The 18,096-nt window shown below is 31.0% G+C and overlaps 1 protein-coding gene across 5 annotated transcripts in view; it reads left to right on the top strand.

Moving 5' to 3' along the window:
• Positions 1-2,010: 2,010 nt before the first annotated feature.
• Positions 2,011-18,096, top strand: part of LOC132743622 (cytochrome b5 reductase 4-like) — a 62,282-nt gene continuing 46,196 nt past the window's right edge. For 2 of the 5 annotated variants that reach the window (XM_060732161.1, XM_060732160.1), the window contains exons 1-2: positions 2,011-2,157; positions 6,614-6,679. The gene's annotated coding sequence lies outside the window, so the exon portion shown is untranslated. Of the gene's footprint in view, positions 2,158-6,613; positions 6,680-8,989; positions 9,124-18,096 lie in introns of those variants that run through there. The other 3 variants (XM_060732162.1, XM_060732163.1, XM_060732164.1) reach the window with 3 other exon arrangements.

Raw genomic sequence — 18,096 nt, 5'->3', positions numbered from 1 at the left:
AATTGGCTATAAAGACTAATTGCAACACTGATAGTCAATTCAATGTTTATTTTGACTTAAATTTTTTTTAGAAAAAATGAGTTGCCTCAACTGGGATTTGAACTGGAGACCTCACGATTCATAAGCGAGCGTGCAAACCCCTCGGCCACGGTGAAAATTATTAAGTTTACGACCTAAAAAAAACCAATATTAATTCCTAAAAATTAGGTTTTTTAACCCCTATTATTTCGACGTTAAACACAGATGTAAATAATCATGGAGCTTACTGTAAGCTTATATCTATAAAGAATGAAAAAATAATAGAAATCTTCGACCATTCGGGAACCAACTTTGCTTGAAATTAATGCGCAGTCATTTGACAATCTTTTACTCATTGAATCTCCCCCCTGAATTTTTTTCGGCGTTAGTTGTACATATTATAAGGGAAGTAATCGCTTCAAAAAAGTGGAATGACTTTAGGCATTTGCAATTAAACAGCAATTAGGCTCTTGAAATTTCGCTAACCATTTATTTGTTTGGTCCCGAACGACCCAAACAAATAAAATTATTTTTAATTAAATTTTCTTTGTAAAAATTCAAGATGAAAAATATGGTCTTGGGAAATCTCATGAAAAATGTGAACTTGCGTGGTATTGCTGGTACAGATGTAAAGTGTATGACTTCATAGAGTCCTCTCCATCTAAACAAACTACACTACAAAACTTATTTATGGAAACTGTTTGCTACGTTTATTTCAATGCTTCTTTTTTTAAAGTAAACAATAGCTGTAATAAATTCATCATCAATCATACATTTAGTTTTCATGTTTACCGGGATCCTACATATTACCAGACAAAATATGATGTTTTTTCGCTAATACTTTTATTTAAAACAATAAAAAGAATGGAATTTTACCCAAATGATTATGAGTTCTTAATACAAGTAAACATTACTTAAACAAACTTGAAATTAAACATTTGACTGTAGAGATGTGTCTTTAAAGTAGGGCATTATAAGAGAGAAGAAATCGTGTAGACAGCTCAATTTACCGGACATTGCGTTTCAAAATTTTTGAAGTCGTGAATTAAAATTAATCTTTAAAAAATCAGCAAGAAAACTACAACTATTGAAAGGCAAGGTTAAGATATTGGAAAAAAAACAGTTTGCCATTAAAACTAGACGCGGCAGCCATGCTTCTTACAAAGAGGCCAATATATGGGGTGTAATTGAAATAAACTTTTAATTCAATTAACATATTGATTCTTCATGAATCTTAAATGTATTAAACAATTTGATATTCAAATGGAATTCTTTTCTTTGTCATACAGTTTCCTTTTGGTCACCATGCAGCATGTTACAAAAGCCATAAAATCTATTTTATTTACATTTCATGTAGAGTTTCCTCCCATAGGTGTAATCCGTTTCCTTATATATGGCTTTTAATTTGCATTTCTTTGTAAACAACAACAACAAGATACTGTTTGGACTAAATTTAAAATTACTTTTTATCATTAAAATGTGTTACGATTGTCTCCTGAGATAACGTTGAGAAGAAATAAAAGTAAAACCTATCTAAAATAACCCATTTATTAATGGCCTCCATATTCGGGTATGCGCGGAACAGATTATTCCCCAGCATGAGCAGGTCATGAAATAACTAGTAAACAAACGGCATGCTAGTAAATAAAGAACCAAATCAACAATGCTTTTCTGATAGTGGTTTTGTTGTTATTTATTTTGAAAAAAAAGGATCCCAGTAATGTTTTATCTGCTTTTTTTGTTGAAAATTTTTTTAAACAATTAAATTGACCATGTTGGGGTTATCCATGAGTCAGAGTTATCACTCCAACAAGTAACATATATATATGAAACAACAAAATTAAATAACAACATTAAGTTTTACATTGACTATCTAACAAATAAATCAAGAGTATCATATTTAGAAAACATAGAAGGAAATTATTTAGTGGTTCCCAACCTAGTTCATATTTTTTAGTCGTTTTATACCAGTTGAAATCTCTATGCGTGGAAATCGCACAGGTACGAAATTGATGCGAAAGAAAAAAAAGTATTTTTTTAATGTTATTGATTTTATCATAAAGAGTTGAGTTTAAATGAAGATTCATTCAGAACAGATGTATTCAAGTATGTGATAACCACATACCGTTTTTGAAACAGGTAAACGTTATATCTGGTATTGATCGAAGGTTAACAGTTAATTAAACTATTTTGTTTTCGTACCCTAATATTTTCATACCATATTTATTATCTGTGTATAAAAAATAAAAATATTGTATATGAAAAGAAAATTTTCTCTTGAATTAGATGCAATTTAAGTTGTTATCAGTATATTTATTTTGAGTATTTAAAGAATGTTGATTGATTTTTTTTTTGTTATTACAGTGGCCTTCTGTAGGAAAAACAATTCTGTGTTGTTTCAAACTAAAGACTTTGGTCCAATAATTTTATCTTGGAATAGTGCATCATATCATTGTTAACCCTCTTTAAAATAACATCCTTACTGGTCGGGGACCATCAACCGGACACTTTTTGAACATGTTTCCATACAGATTTCATAATTTTTAACCTAGAGATAAGGGTAGACAGACGTTTCACTATTGAGACGGTTCACACCAAGACGGTTCACACTCCCTTTTTATACCAAAATTTTTCTAAGACTTATGATATACTAAAAATAAATAGACCTTAAATTTAATAAAAAATAATTATCTAAAAACTATTTTAATGGTCCAATAAACAACTGATTAGTAAACAGTTGATGCTAAAGTGCTGTTTATACAACTGATTTAATGGTGATGTCAAACTGTTAGTTGCTGGTCTCAGTGTTTATACAACTAATTAGGTGATGAGATTACTGTTTACACCACAATTACCTATGTTTGTTTAATGGCCACTGTTTAATAAATTGATAAAGAAATAATTCAAAAGAATAATTAACTTTATACACATCTTTTGCATATAATTGTTTAAGACTTACATGAAATAACAAATATTTTAATTTTATATTAATACACAATTGATATTTTTTTATTATTTTAACATTTATTTTTTTGATAAAAATAATTAATATAAAGGTAATGACATTACTTCCATGTGACTTATTTTTTAAGAAAGTACTTATGAAAATATTATTCTCAAGGATAAGCATAGTATAGTTTATATTATAGTTTATATAAGTATGAATTTCTTTTTAACAATTGTGTGTTTTATTTTAAATAACCAACCATACCTTTTATCATCACCTATTAAACCATTTTTCAATGCAACAAAAATATAAAAAAATGTATATTACAGAACTTTAATTGCTTATCTACAACAGAAAAACATATATCAATATAAATAATCAATCCTGCTATGGCTATTAAAAATGGAAATAAATTTGTTAACTTTCCTAAAAAATATATCTAAAAAATGGGAGTGAAACGTCCATACAATTGACAATTTGGGAGTGAAACGTCTAGGTGTGAACCGTCTTGGGAGTGAAACGTCTCAATAGTGAAATGTCTTGGGAGTGAAACGTCTGACATTCGAGATAAGAAAGATTGACACAGTTCAGCTAGGTTCTTCTCCGAACTAACAAACTAGTTTGTTTATTTCTGATTATATTGACACTTATATCTGAGGCTTGACAAAGAGGGTATCAAAAGTACCTAAATTGTATACACTACTGTACCATGTGTCCGGACAGATATGTACATGACGTGATTTTAATTCAGATAAAAGCTTGGGTGTTTTGATTTTTACATGATATACAATATTTCAGCAACAAATGCTGAAGTTTTTAATATCCCATTGTTTACTCTGCAAATGATTATAGCTGGTATATGAGGTCAGGCATTGCTTTCTTGACCCCTGCATTTCAATGTCAACATTCTTGAAATAGTCATTTAAATTAATTTAAAATATTACCATTTACGGAGGTTGAAATAAATTTATTTACTTAATTTTAGATGAAACAAACATTTATTGTTAATAAAAGTGACAGACAACCACTGAACAAAGAATATACTAAATTAAGCATTTTCAGGGCCGTCCGGGTTTGGTGGTTGTCCGGATTTGGTAGTCCCCAACCAGTAGAGCTATTTACAAGGTGTAAGTGGTGTTTGTTTCTAAAAATAGAATCTGGCAAACAAATCGTCCGCTTTACTAATTTAACCTTTTACCTGATTAAGACGTGTTTTTGCCCCCCCCTTTTGAGACCTCAAACAGTGAAAAAATGGCCTATTTAGGCCCCAAATAGTGTTTTTCGTTTGAGAAATGTTGTTAAAATATGACAGGCTAAAAATGGCCTCAGGTCGATCATAGGGTAACTAGTAACCGACGCTGAAAAGCCTTTTACACTATCTCCCCCCCCCCCCCCCCCCTTGTCATGGTAACAGGAAATTTACGATTGAGCATGCTATTACAGAGGCAGGGCCTTTTCGCTAGTTTTGGGGCAGGCGCCCTAGCCCTTTTTGTAGGAAAAAATGGGCGATTTTTACACTTTTGGGGAAAAAATCATATTTTCAAACATTTCAGGGGAATATCATAATCTATTTGCATATCTTCCTCCAATCACATTTAAGGTTTACTGTAGTACTAAGCTTTCTGTCCAACAGGAGTAAAAGATATTTTTTACAGATCAATTTATTGCCCCTTTATATAAACTCATATTTCCTAATTATAGAATTTTACGTAGGTCATGTGAGGGTTCTTGGTTTGATTCAGAGTGTACATTATAATTATTATCAGTTCCCACTGTATTACTGGCACTGTTGTGCTAGGCTCGCTATTTCCGACACTTGGGCATGTTGTGATACTCGGACACATGGGCTTGCTAGGGGATAAATGTATTGGATACTGTTGCACTTACAAGGTCATCAATTCATCCAATTTCTAATAAACAATTACAAACGTCACTCAATCGTATTTTCTTCTTGTTCTGTGAAATTGTTTACATTAGCGACATCGTATTGGTCGCCATATTGTCGTAAAAAATCACATGTGCACTAAAAAATAAGGCATCAAGCTTTTCCCATATTGTTTTTAGAAAATTGCAAACTCATACTGAGGCTCTGAGTTAACATCAATTGTATTAAATCAAGGTATCCCTCTATTGGGTAATTGAATTATTAGCTTTCATTGCACAAAACAATTATCTTTTTTTAACAAGAAAGTTTGTTTACAAGTTTTATTCTTCAGTTTGTCTTTTCTTTTAAAGGGAAAATATTTGCCAGAAGGGGAATTTTAGACTGTTTTTTGGGGAAAAAGAAGTAGTAATTTGGCGTGGGGAAGTAGCCTGATACCGGCTACAGCAAAGAAGGGTAAAAAGGCCCTGAGAGGCTATGGTCCAGTCAACATTTGTGCCATGTTTCATCAGTATTGAAGCATTTTTGATAGTTTCATAGCAGTTTGAACTTGTAACAGGAGGCTTTTCAATGAAAACAGCCATTTTTCACAATATGCTCATGGGGTAAAAGGTTAATAAAAAATTATCATCAACAGATTTTATCCTCCAACTTAATTCTTTGGATTTGACACATCACAGTTATATGAATTGATTTATCTAAATGAATTGAGTTATCTAAATATATTAAATTTAACCTTTAAGGCGCAAAAACTTTTACAAATAGGGTACTGGTGTCCTAGCATTTTCTGTAACCTAGCATTTTTCCAGCCTTTTTATCATTTTCATCCAGTAAAGTGTATTTTTACTAAAAGAGCATATGTGTTAGTTCATCAAATCATAGAGACATTTGTTTAAAAGGCAACATAGCAGTTAAAATAGTACAGCTGTTATATGCTTACATGTTTTTTGAAAATTAATGCCTTTTGACTGTTATTAAAATTTACTTTGAGAATTTAAGAATAAGTAACACCTTGGAAATTTCAGTTTGAAATCTCATGTGCAATAATTTCAATATTTAACATTGTTAAGTTTTATTATAGTAATTATAAATTTCATTTTTGTCATGAAGTTGGCGTCCCTGTGGTTAAGTTTTTGCGTGTAAGCTGGTATCTCCATAACTACTGTAGGGAATGAATTGAAACTTCACACACTTGTTCTCTGTGATTATCTTACATGATTGGCACAAGTCCCATAACTCTTGATTTGTTTTTTTCATAATTATGCCCCTTTTTGGGCTTAGAAATTCTTGGTTAAAGTTTTGCTTGTAAGCTGGTATCTCCATAAGTACTGAAGGGTTTGTGCCTTTTTGGGACAATTTTATGCATTCATAATATTAAAGCAGTGATTTACTAGATAAAGCATCTTAATAACAAGCTTTTGTACCTTTTTGGACAATTTTATGTATTCATATAGGTAAGCATTATCATACATGATGAAACACCCTTGTGACAACTTTTCGAATAGTCAAGCATTACTGTACTCCGACAGTTCTTGTTATAGATCTGCTTTTGCCATATTTTCTTCTGAATATTGATGGAGATACAGTGCGCTTGATAAGATTTTTAATCTGTCCCTTTCTCTGAGTTACATGAACATTGGTGGGAGTGATGTTATCACTCAGGTGATGTCTTCAATAATTATTGCAGCCTCCATATGAGTTTATTTGCATAAAAAGATTATCATCTCAAGAATCTTGTTATGTTCAGAATACTTTGCTTTTTTCAGATTGTAAAAAAAACAGAAACTGGCCATATCTGAAAATTTCATTATGTAATTTCTATTACATGTAAGGTTAGTAGATGCTCATTTTGAAATTATACATTTATAATAAATATAAAATTATGATTCTATAATTATATCAGGTAGATTTCTTTGTAGAGTTTTTAAGCAAGACAATTTGATCAATCTGTGTAAAATTATTCATACATGTAGCATGTTCAATCCATTTGATTTTCAAAATAGTTACACGTATGGCACTTAGATTGTCTTTAAATTTATCTTCAAAAAATATGCTTTTTCAACAATGCACATAAGACATTCTCCCAATATCTGTAGAAAATTGTCATGACATTTAGATTTTCTTTCAATTTATCTTCAGAAACTATATTTTTCTTTGGGTTGCACTTGAGAATTTCTCCTATATTAATTTTGTACTTTCATAAGGCTATTCCTTCTTTTTTTTGACAATAACAGTAAGTAGACCTACCTCAATTTTCTTCAGATACTGGAGGTTTGATAGGTCAAATTTCAAAATTTATTTCATGGCATGTTTGATCATTGTTATTGATTTATTTCTCCCTCTCTCTCAAAGTGAAGGAATTTAATTTATTATCAAGATTGTAAAATGCAGACAATGATATAGCATTTAAATAATTGATGAAGTTTTGTACATCAAGAAATGTTGATAAAGAAAGTCTGCTGAATTTTGCCAGATACACATCTATAAAGTATACAGAGTAGTTAGTAAATAGTTGATTCATTCAAAGGTCTCATCAATCAAATAACTGTAAAAAGGAAATTATACTTGCCTATGTCAAAATACTTTTGGCATAAAAACCATAAGGATTGTTGCTTTAATCAAAAAATCAGTCTTCTGGTCGAGTTTTTATTTTATTTTGTGTCTGTGGTTTTGGAAAATTCTTGTATCGATGAACTTTGGTAGAGCATGCTCTTCTTGTTTTTGCCAACAAAATTATTTTATGAAGATATGAATATCTGTGTTTCGATATTTTAATTTAAACTTATTTGAAATGTTGGTATATTTTAAAAAATAGACTATTATTATTTCACAGTCTATTACATGTTGGTTAACTTACGATATTTAATATTTAGTATCTTCGTGTACATCTGTGTAATAGGAGTGTTAAACACCTTTAACGTTATTACTGGTACCCTTATTTAATCCTTGTGGTGTATGCTTTTTTTTCGTGTTGCCCACCAATGTCCATGGTTCTACTTGAAAATTGTAAATTTGTAAATGATTTTCTGCTCAGTATTAGGTATTTACTAATTACTTGTGTGCAAAATTTCAAATAATTTGTTCACTTCATTTCTCAGAGTAATCAACTTGATTGTGCAAAATGACATAATGAAAAGCATTTATTAAAGGCTTTTAACTGAAATCAGACTAAGAATGGCATAAGATATTGACATTCTTAAAGTATATTTCCTTAAAATCTTAATCTTAATGTGTCCATGGCTAAATATTACATGTGTCCATGGTTTTCCTTATATGTGCATGGCTTATATTTAATATCTAGATAACTTTAGTGTTCATTTTACCTCAAATTTGAACATATAAAAAGGACCATGGTTTTTTCAAAGGACCCAGTGTGTTTGTAGCTTCATGGGTTTTTTGTGTCCATAGTTTTACTGAGAAATTAAGTGTGTCCATGGCTTTAAAAGACTTGTTTTACTTCAGTGTCAAATATTTATGACAAAGGCCTAATTTTTATTATTTGTCCCTAGGTAAAAGCTGGTAAATTGAAAGTTCTTCTTTACTTATTTTAAATTTCTCTGATTTGTGAATGGTTTAACAAAATTTAGCTAAAAGCTTAAATGGTATATGTAATGACCCCACCAGTATATTGCATTTCTGTATCAGAATGGAACTTATCATACTGCTTGTAGAAGACTTCAATGAGGTCAGTTACAGACCAGAAGGGAATGATTTGACTGTATTACAAGAATTGAAAGATAATTTGTCTTGGCTGCTGAATGCTTTAAGTAACTAACAAGATTTGTCTGGTAATGTTAATCAACATTTAAATTAAGCCTCACCTCCCCTCACATCTTCACTTGGAAAATTGAATTACTTCATTATTTTCCTACAGAATTTGTTCAGAATTTTTATGTTTGCTGGAAGGGTTTCATTTAGGCTTGGAGTACTAAAATTGACAGAAGGTTTAGTGATTTATCCATTCATTTTGAATTGTTAGACATAATGTGCTTATGCAAATGTAGTTACATATTTATTTTTTTGTAAAAGATTGTTTTATTTAATTTTATACCCTCAAATTTTCACCTTAACTAGGGGATGCACTGAACCCATGCTATCCTTATACTGTCTCAAGGTCAATGTCACATTTTCAGGTTTAATGACAGAATGCCAGATATCAGAAAATTTTGTGTTCCATCATACCTATCTGAGGATTTCCTTTAAACTTGGCTCAAATGTTCACCTCAGCATGCAAGGCTAAATGTGGAAACCTTCACCATCTTTGAGACCTTTCAAGGTAAAATATCAGTAAAATATCAGACTGTGAACCAGTAGTCAGACAAGTTCATGACTGCTCTAAAAATTCCATACCCATTTAAGGATTTTCTTTCCAGTTTGTTCCTTTCCAGTTTGTTCCATTATGTTCAATTCAAAAAGATGAGATTCGCATATGGGAATTCAATAAAGTTTTAAAATTCATCAAGGACCAGTCAAAAGATAGGCATGCTCTTGGGAAAGTTTGATCTACATTTCCATTTCCTCTGTTACTTGGGCCTCTTGTTGAGAAATATTTCTTACATGTACATACATGTAAGAAAGATGTACATAACAAGAGTATTGGTTAAAGTCCTTTGTCCAATGCTGTGGACACAGTAAAACCTAAAGTAATTGAAATCCTTTCTTCAGGAAGGAAGTAATGAAGTGAAATTAATGGTGTAATTTTCTCAAGATAATTGGATTTGTAGGCTGTGAAATTATCAGGATAGCTTTTGAAATTCATTAGTAGAAGTATGGTTTCATGTGTGCTCTCTATCTTTGATTTTGCAGGAGAATTAATCCTGAGTAACCAAGAAAACTGTGCCATGAATTGTAATGACTTTCATTTAAGCAGATTACTTTGTATAAAGCAGAATTTCAATTTAGTTCCAATTTTTCTTGGGGAAAATGACTTATTTTGTTGTTTCTGGAAATCAGGTTTGTGTGAGATTCTGTTTTGGTTCAAAAGTAGTATTGCAGTCCAGACTGTAATGTTTTCACAAGTTTATGCAATTTTTTCTTGCATTGATATTTTCCTTAACTGCTTACAAATAAACAAAATAATATATTAACAAGGCTTTCAGCAAAAATCAGATAATAAGACAAGTACAATACAAACACCAATAAATAATGACACTACAAAACCTGATGATACAATAACTGCACTTAGAGCTGACATGTCATTGATAGATATTTTTCTATCGCTCAATATGGTAATCCATACACATTTGATAAAATTGACAATTTTGACTTATGTCAAGAAATTATGAAACTTCACCTCTATATATAGTGAAGTGAGAAGCAGGTAATTCCATGTCTAAACTATGATTATATAGCAATCATTACATAATGATAATGGCTGGGTTTCTGATACAGACATATTTCTTAGCAGTGATGACTAAAAAAATCATGCCTATTATTTAGATTCATCTTAATTGTATAAACACAACATTTAACTGAAATCATTTAAAAAAAGTATGAAAGTGGATTAAATACAAGTAATTATCGATATATATAGGTTTATCATGGATATTTGTCATCCGATATATCATCATTATGCTTTGCATTGAATCAATGACAGTTCTAACTTCACTACAAAACTACAAAAAATATTAAATGGCTGGTAACAATCCAACAATAATTGCACTACACAACAACACAATAATTGCACTATACACCAACACAATATTGCACTACACAATAACACAATAATTGTACTACACAACAACACAATAATTGCTCTACACAACAACACAATAATTACACTACACAACAACACAGTAATTGCACTACACAACAACACAATAATTGCACTACACAACAACACAAAAACTGCACTACAAAACAACACAATAATTGTACTATACAGCAACACAATAATTGCACTACACAGCAACGCAATAATTGCACTATACAACTACACAATAATTGCACCACACAACAACACAATAATTGCACTATACACCAACACAATAATTGCACTATACACCAACACAATAATTACACTACACACCAACACAATAATTGTACTACACAAGAACACAGTAATTGCACTTTATAGCAACACAATAATTGCACTGCACAAGAACACAATAATTGCACAAGACAACCACACTTCATATTATCAGTGACATTAATTTGAAGACACAATAAATGACATAAACAAATTAACAACTCATAAACTCAACACAATAACTATAAACCTAATACAAACAACTCTCAAGAACAGTAAAACACAACTAGTAACACCACCACACAATCATGCATCTATTGCACTTGAATATCCCTATACACAAGCAGTATCACATTTACTACTCTAACACTGCTTTGAAACCTAAAATCAATCGAGGACATTGTTACAGAAACTGTCAGCGTTTTTATACTGGAGACTTCAAGACAAACAACCTCCCAAGTCAGAACACCCACTCGATGCTAATCTGTTATTTTTGTCATGGAAATTTTAAATAATCTCTTTATCAATATTGCCTACAGTTTTATAAGCTGGATAAAGGAGAGATTTAGGAGTGTGCATGGAAGTAACTATGTGCTTTAAGTAGGAAATTGCTGTAATGTTGTAACTGACGCTATTGTTTTCAATTTTATTCTCAGTGGGACCCGTGATTGGCTTTCAGGAGTATGACTTTGTGATGGCCTGGACAGCTCTTTGGAATTATATTTCTATAGTAAATGAGTGAATTTGTTCTCCAGCATTTTTTAACTGATATATTATTGAAAACTGGTGCACATAATCGTAAACTGATGCACACCTTTAAATTGCCATTTTTGGGATAAATTTGTTTCTTCTTAAAACAGATTCAAAACCAACAATATAATATATTTATAACTCAGTTGAAGTTAGTTCTGTATTTTTTTTACTTAAAAGTACAATTTTGAAATTTAAACACAAGAAGAAATGAGCCGCGTCATGACAAAACCAACATCCGCACAGTCTGATCAGGATCCATGCTGTTCGCTTACAAACTGTATTACAAGTAGAGAAACTGATAGCGAACAACATGGATTCTGATCAGACTGCGCGGATGCCCAGGCTGGTCTGGATCCATGCTGGTCGCAAACTCATTATGTTGGTTTTCTCGTGTGGCGGCTCAAATTTAAACACCAATACAGCCATAATATTATGTGTATGGTGGTTTAGATGTGATTCACAGTATACATTTATTTATCATGTTTATAATAAGCCGGAAAAAATAAGGTTTCATTAAATTCAGATGAAAAGTTGCACAACTGTCAATGACTTGAATTTATGATTTTCCAATTAACTCTTAATTTAGCTTTCTAATAAATTCTTAATTGCTCAGCCTGATCAGTTAATTACTCTGAAATTTGTGTTTAACTGCAGTATTTATAATTCTCATAGACATAAACATTTTCAATATCATGTAAAATTATTTCATTGAAGAATTAATTACACATCCAGCATTACAATGATTATTGTGATTCTATAATATTGCATATTAATAGCTTTGTGATTGATGGTGATAAGTACTGTAACTTGTATGACATAAAGTAGGAGATACAACAGTTTATCACCAAATCCTCGAAATTTATGCACATTTATATTGAGAATTAATATTGATGTTTCAGATTGAATATGATATGACTTGAGGGTTGACTGCAAAACTGCAGTAACTTATATAAAATTAAGAAGGAGTTACAACAGTCTTGCAGGCTGCCTTAATTATTATTGTAGGATAATGAAGTATCAGCTATTTACTGTATCATTCCTCTGATTTTAGCATCAGTCAAATAATTGGCAGAATAGTGATCTGGATTTTTATTTTGTTAATCCTTGGTTGGATTTTAGATAAATTAAAATTTCTTCAGCCACTGTAGCTGGGAATTGATGAGTTAAGAATTTTTTTGTTTGTTCAATATTTGGAATTAATATAGCTTCTTTTTGCATCGTTTATATAATTATGCAATAAAATTATGCAGGATCATACAAATGTCAATTATAAGATCATCATCATAAGTTGAAATATTTTTCATTGTCACATAAAACGCGGCGCAGGAGTGTAATCATGAAAGCCATTTCATAAAAACGATATTACACTAGTGTAATAACACTTTGACGTGACGTTGTTTGCGTTATATAGAATCATAGCGTTAAATTCTTGCGCGCTAATGTTAGCGTTACCTGAGATCTAGGCGCGTCATTGAAAAATTACTCATTTTTACAGTTTACTGTTCTTATTTTATATATGTGATAAAAAGAATATTATATTCGTGCAGATTCAATACTTAATTTATTGAACTCAATGAATAAAACAATATTATGCTTGCCAGAGGCTCGCATAATATGATTTTATCCAACTCTTTCAATTAATTTAGTATTAAACTACACTCATTCAATATCCTCTATTTACAAAAAAGCAACAGCATCAACAAATAAAAAATGTTTTAAATTATTGTGAAAGAAATTAATGTCATCTTTTAAAGTTGCACAGGGATAAACTCAGAAAGAGATTTGAAATTTTAAAACTTTTAATGAAAAATTAAAGGTAAGAATTAAAATGAAAATTTTTGAATATACAGTTACATATACTAACATATATTTTAGTGCTATCCTGGATTATAACAGACCAAATAGTATTTATCATAATGCCATTGATATAATTATGGCATAAAGGCCTAAATTAAGTTTTGCAATTATGATTAATATTTTGATATTGAATTTCTATAATGTCACATTATGGAAAGTTCCAATATCAAAGTAGGAATAGTTCATTTCACAATATTGGGGGGGGGGGGGGGTATAACAATGATGTAAATGTTCATATTGACAGAGCTTAAAAGGTTTCTAGTATTGAAGCTCAGCTTCCCTAAGTTGACTGTACCCCACCCACTCAATGTAAACAAGTAGAAGTGTATGACACTTGATTTGACTTGAGAGTCATTTTCATTTCAAATGCTGTGACGCTGTGACGAGGCTGCTGATGCAATTAGCAAAACTGTTTTCTGATTGATGGTTGAAGTGGGTTAAGTGAGAAAATGTCTACAGAACTGTTCTATGACAGGAGATACAACAAATTATCAGATAGTGCTGGGGGTTAAAAATGAGCATCAATAACGTGATTTCATTCATTGGTTATTTATTCAGTTTGCTAGATAGCTCAGAACTTAGTTTGGATATTTTTCTCTGATTCTTTTGATTGACATAGTTTTGACTTAAAGAATCAGTGCTTACATTGTGGAAAAAGTGAGGGTTGTAATATATACATATGATAAAAATAGTTTGGATTTATTGTAGAGAAATTTTAACAAAGATGAAAAACACTCTGAATAGGTGTATTTTATTTTACATCAAGATTGCATGGTCATGATAAATATGCCACAGCATTGAAATTTGAATAACTTCAATTAAAATGCAAAGAAGAAAAAAGGATTTGTGCCAATTTTAGTCAATACAAATTGTGTCATACGTAAGTTAACATACGCATGATGAGATAAAAATAAGTCAGATTCTACGGACAGGAAATTGGAAACATCAAGAATAGATGGAAAAAGTGGCAGGCATTTTATTGTCATATTATGTGACATTGATGAATGAATATCTGAAAAATTCGGTAATTTCTCATGTATAAAAGAACCAAGACACCAATAATTTGTTTCTGGTTTCTGGATTTTGTTTACAAATGGAAGTCTGAGTACATGGGATGATTTCTCAGTTTTGGTTTTATAAACATACATGTAGTTATATATATACACTATAAACAAAGTCAGAAAGGTAAGAGTTCACAATCATGTTTTTACAAAAGTATTGTTGTTCTATTGGAAAATGTTTTTATACTTATGTTGATGATATTACATGTAATATAAAGTGCATTTTGAAAAAAAAGTCTTACTTTCTGAATATGCATAGAAATTGAAAAAAGATCTTAATTGGTTTTGATGAATTTTAATTGGTTTAAAGATAATGATAGTCTTTCATGATGAAATCAGGATTTTGATGTCATACTATTATTATAAGTTATTGGTATATTTGAGGAATGGTGACATAGTATGCCATGTAATTATTATTCAGTTTTGAAAGAATAAAATCTTATTTCTTTTTAATTAAGTGAGATACTTTTGATATAAATCCAAAAGTTACATTTTGAATGTTCTTTTTAATATTTTCCAAAATTGCACTGTAGATTTTGCGAAACAAACTTCCTATTTTGTTATGAATAAAAGAAAAAATTCCTGGGTAAATGATGACTTGTGTGAATCATGCCTGTCAGAAAAATGAAGCAGACAAACATATCCCCTGAAATAACAGCTTAACAGACTTAATTTAAGCACCAAATTGTCAACTTCTCGCTTCATATTTTTCCTCAAGAAATTTTAACATTGACAAGTACCATGATATCATAATTACATGTAAATTTACATGTTGGAGAAATATTGTTTTCAGGGATGAAGACAAAAAAAATTGAAAGCAGGTTTGATTGTAGATTATTGATTTTTACAGGCAAGCATTTGCAATAAGCCTTTCTTTACTTAATCTTTTGAACTAACACTAAGCAACACACTGAGGGCCTCTGTAGCTGCAGGGTTGTCATTAAGAGGTGGCAGAACTCCCTCCGCTATAATGCCTGTCTCAATGAATTTTGGGCGGTCTCAAATCTAAGGTAACACTCAAATCAGTAATGCTCTTTGGCTTTGTGTTTGTATCTTAAAGGGATTTTGAATTATTTCATTTAAGAAAGTTATTCATGGAAGGTAATTGTGATTATACACAGGTGCCTTATGATAAATATTTTATAAAGTATTTCGATATTAAATTTCCATAATATAACAATGGAAAGTTCAAATATTATAGTAGGACTAGTCCATTTCACAATATTAGGGGAGTGGGGGGGGGGGGGTATTACAATGATAAAATTTAATGTTCATATTGACAGAGCTTAAAAGGTTTCTAGTATTGAAGCTGAAACAGCTTCCCTAAGTTGACTGTACCCCACCCACTCAATGTAAACAAGTAGAAGTGTATGACACTTGATTTGACTTGAGAGTCGTTTTCATTTCAAATGCTGTGATGCTGTGACGAGGCTGCTGATACAATTAGCAAAACTGTTTTCTGATTGATAGCTGAAGTGGGTTAAGTGAGAAAATGTCTACAGAACTGTTCTATGACAGGAGAAACAACAAATTATCAGATAGTGCTGGGGGTTAAAAATGAGCATCAATAACGTGATTTCATTCATTGGTTATTTATTCAGTTTGCTAGATAGCTCAGAACTTAGTTTGGATATTTTTCTCAGATTCTTTTGATTGACATAGTTTTGACTTAAGGAATCAGTGCTTACATTGTGGAAAAAGTGAGGGTTGTAATATATACATAAGATAAAAATAGTTTGGATTTATTGTAGAGAAATTTTAACAAAGATGAAAAACACTGAAGAGGTTTATTTTATTTTACATCAAGATTGCATGATCATGATAAATATGCCACAGCATTGGAATTTGAATAACTTCAATTAAAATGCAAAGAAGAAAAAAGGATTTGTGCCGATTTGAGTCAATACAAATTGTGTCATACGTAAGTTAACATACGCATGATGAGATAAAAATAAGTCAGATTCTACGGACAGGAAATTGGAAACATCAAGAATAGATGGAAAAAGCGACAGGCATTTTATTGTCATATTATGTGACATTGATGAATGAATATCTGAAAAACTGGGTGATTTCTCATGTATAAAAGAACCAAGACACCAATAATTTGTTTCTGGTTTCTGGACTTTGTTTACCATTGGAAGTCAGTACATGGGATGATTTCTCAGTTTTGATTTTATAAACACACATGTATTTATAGATATAGGTATAAACAAAGTCAGAAAGGTAAGAATTGAATGTTCTCTATTCACAATTCTGTATTTACAAAAGTATTGTTGTTATATTGGAAAATGATTTTTAGCTCGACTTTTCTATGAAAAGGGGAGCTATCCTACTCGCCCCGGCGTCGGCGTCGGCGTCGGCGTCGGCGTTAGCGTTGGCGTCACACCTTGGTTAAGTTTTTCGTACCACCCCACTTTATTTCAGAAGTATTACAAGTATGGCTTTGAAACTTACCATACTTGTTCACCATCATAACCTCCATCTACAGACAAGAGTACATAACTCTGTCAAGGTTTTTGACAGAATTATGGCCCTTTTTTGACTTAGAAAGTGTATTGAGCTTGGTTAAGTTTTTTGTACCACCTCACTTTATTTCAAAACCATTGGAGGTATTGCTTTGAAACTGACCATACTTGTTTACCATCACGACCTTCATCAACAGACAAGAGGACATAACTCTGTCAAGGTTTTTGACAGAATTATGCCCCTTTTTGACTTAGAAAATACATTGAATATGGGTAAAATCCACTTATTGCCTTAACCCTTTGAGATATTGCTTTGAAACTTTTATTTCTATTTCACATCATTACCCCCATCTGTACGCAAGAGAAGGTAACTCTGTCAAGGATTTGTTTTAAAAATTAAGGCCTTTTATCGACTTAGAATCTTGGTTAAGTTTTTAGTACCAGTCCACTTTTTGACTGAACTGTTTGAGATATTAATTTGAAAGTTGGAATACTTGTTTACAATCATGATTCCCAAACATGTCCAGGAGAAGGTAATTCTGTCAAAGATTTTATTTGAATTATGGCCCTTAACTGTCAATGTTTTGTATTATAGGCAAGCACTAAAAAACTTAAAAAATCTAAAAAAATTCATTCCTATCCACTTGTTCACTTTACCATAAAATTATGTCATATAAACATTGCTGTAATATTCAAGGGTATCAAACAACTAGTTATTTTTCTCTTTTTGTACTTGAAATTAAAATCAGTAGTATATGCATATTTCACATTTTATCTCGCCTATTTGATTGGTGGACAAGTTACACAATTCAGTAAAATAATTCTTCACTAAATATCTTAATGCTCATGGCCATTGTTCACTTTAAAAATACAGAGATTCTTGTATTGCCTTTTACTGCAAAAACTTTTTTTATTGGCAAGCAATAAAAAAGTCGAGCGCGCTGTCTTACGGACAGCTCTTGTTATACTAATGTTTATAGTTGATGAGAAAAAAACAGTATGTTACAGTTATATGGTACAATGTAATATAAAGTGCATTTTGAAAAAAAGTTTTACTTTCTGAATATGCATAGAAATTGAAAAAAGATTTTAATTGGTTTTGATGAATTTTAATTGGTTTAAAGATATAGATATTTTTTCATGAT

This window comes from Ruditapes philippinarum, unplaced genomic scaffold (genome assembly GCF_026571515.1).
Source record: "Ruditapes philippinarum isolate M1 unplaced genomic scaffold, ASM2657151v2 ctg652_1_1_1_1, whole genome shotgun sequence".
Taxonomy (NCBI): domain Eukaryota; kingdom Metazoa; phylum Mollusca; class Bivalvia; order Venerida; family Veneridae; genus Ruditapes; species Ruditapes philippinarum.
This window is presented reverse-complemented; position numbering and strand designations above follow the sequence as displayed.